Genomic DNA, 2,697 nt, shown 5'->3' with positions numbered 1-2,697 from the left:
CAGTACCTTGTTTATAAATTCAGAAAGGCTGTACAGCAACCTGGAGAAAAACTAGATATGTATCAAACTAGAATGCTTGCAAAAGACTGTGAGTTTGCCGATGTTGACTGTGAGATAAAGGCACAGTTGATACAAAGCTGTACTTCGTCCAGGCTGCGTAGAAAAGCACTCAGAGAACCAGACTTGACTCTAGAACAGGGCTCGACAATGTGAGCATTTCACTTGCCTTTGTGACTAAAAATAGATGTGCGAACTGGAGAATGTATTTAGTTGCACGTTGTAATGGTGCAGAGCCAATTCATAAAAAACAAAAAAAACAATGTATAGTTAAAAGCACACGTCCAGTTTTGTATGAGTGAAGGAATCCACGTGCGGATTCTTGCGGTGAGATTCTTGCTCACGCATTACATGGATCGCGTAACATTATGCGCTCTCGACATTTGTCATTAAGATCACACTATAGAAACCGCTTAAAATTAAGTATAAAGAAGAGAAGAAAGCGGCCCTAGGCAGCTGCCTACACAGGATCCGCCACTGCCAGATGCAGTTAGAAATTTACTAAAAACAAGCCTATCGCAAGATATCTGGTAGGGGGGAGGGGGGGTGGCCAGCCAGATTTCGGTGCCACCCCGTAGACACGCCCCTGGTCACGAGGCGGTCACAAGGCGATCACGTGAGGCGCTCCCTCTGGCATGATAATCTTAATATCTTGTAGTGTGTGATGCGACATGATGTTCAAATCTTGTAGTGTGTGCATGTTGAAGATTTGAGAGAAGATAATCTGCAAAGATTCTCCTTATGTGTGTGCTGCAACCAGATTTCATAATCGATTAGGATTTTAAAACTCTTGTAGTGTGAGCCTGGCTTTAAAGTCGTGTTTGACCTCTTCACCTGTTTTGAGGTTTCCTGACTTTGGGTAGGCATTTTATATCCACACCGATGCAGGGCTGTGGGCAGCACTAGTTGTGAGATAGTTGTGGCGTACGCAAGTCGAACTCTGAATAAGGCTGAGAAACCATACTCAACTCCAGAGAAGGAGTGTCTGGGGTTGATATGGGCCCTTGAGCACTTCTGACCCTACATTGAAGGTCTGCATGTCACTGTATACACGGACCAGAGTAGTTTACAATGGCTGATGTCGAGGCCCAATCCCTCTGGTCGGTTGGCGCGCTGGTGTCTTCGGCTGCAAGATTTTGATTTCAGCATCAAGCACAAACCTGGTGTGGGAAATCGGGTCCCTGATGCTCTGTCCCGTAACCCCTTGCCTGATTGTATTGGCCCTTTGGATGTGTTGCCTGACTATGCCAATATAGCTGGTCTGGACATGCGTATCCAACCACTACTTGAGTTAGGGGACAGGCAGCAAATACGGCAGGTTCAGTTAGATGATTCCGAAACTGGTGTGCTGCTTCATAAGTTGGAGAATGCAGAGACTATTGAGGATGATGATAATTTTGAGGGCCGTTACATGGTGCAAGACGGACTGTTGTGCTACAAAGATGTGAATGTTCAGTGTGGTATGCACCCATGGAACGATTTAAAGTTAGTGGCACCATTGGCAATACGGAGATCTATCCTAGAGTATTATCATGATCACCCTACTGCGGGGCATCTTGGTATAAAAAAAACCTTGCCAGGCTTAGACTGAGATTTCTTTGGCCTAAAATGAGAGGTGATGTGCGCACGTACAGTGGGGCAAAAAATATTCTTTAAAAATCCTACAATGTGATTTTCTGGATTTTTTTTTCTCATTTTGTCTCTCATAGTTAAGGTATACCTATGATGAAAATTACAGGCCTCTCTCATATTTTTAAGTGGGAGAACTTTTGGTGCAGACACAATTGGTGGCTGACTAAATACTTCCTGCACAGTTTGCCAGCTCACCAAACCATCCCAACTGAAACCAGCGAGCTTGTTGGTCCCTGTGCATGCCAATGAACCCTGGGAGTATGTGGGGGTTGATTTTGTGGGGCCGTTGCCACAGACTGCATCTGCAAACCAGTACATCTTGGTTTTTGTTGACTATTTCAGTAAATGGGTGGAGGCTAGTGCTGTCAGGGAAGCCAGTGCACAAGTTGCCGCAAGCAAATTTGTGGGTGACATTTTTGCATGACATGGAGCTCCTAGGCACCTTATTTCGGATAGAGGGGCTCCATTTGTGAGTGCGTTGTTCAATAAAGTGGTTGAGATTGTGGGGTCTGATCATAGGCTGACTACGGCTTACCACCCCCAAACCAACTCTACAGAACAAGTCAACAGAACTTTGAAGACTGCCATCAGAGCCTACGTGGGAGATAAGCACACGACTTGGGACAGATATATCCCACAGATTTGTTTTGCTTTGAGGACAGCACCCCATGAAAGCACAGGATTTAGCCCTGCACGAATGCTTTATGGGCGTGAGTTGGCAACTCCACTGGACCACCTCATTCAACCACCTACTGATTATTTAAATTACCCTATGCTTAATCGACCCGATGTTCTGAGAAGCACGTTATCCATGACTCATGATCATGCAAGGGTAGCCATGAGAAACAGAAGCATCACTACGATTTGCGCCGACGGCCAGTTGAATATGCCCCTGGAGACTTAGTGTGCTTGAAAACGCACCCCAGGTCCGATGCAGCAGCAAACTTTGCTGCTAAGTTGACTCCACTATATGGAGGCCCTTATCGAATCATGCAGCGGCTATCTGAG

This window comes from Sinocyclocheilus grahami, unplaced genomic scaffold (assembly GCF_001515645.1).
Source record: "Sinocyclocheilus grahami isolate Dianchi unplaced genomic scaffold, SAMN03320097.WGS_v1.1 scaffold1103.1, whole genome shotgun sequence".
NCBI classification, from domain to species: Eukaryota; Metazoa; Chordata; class Actinopteri; order Cypriniformes; family Cyprinidae; genus Sinocyclocheilus; species Sinocyclocheilus grahami.
This window is presented reverse-complemented; position numbering follows the sequence as displayed.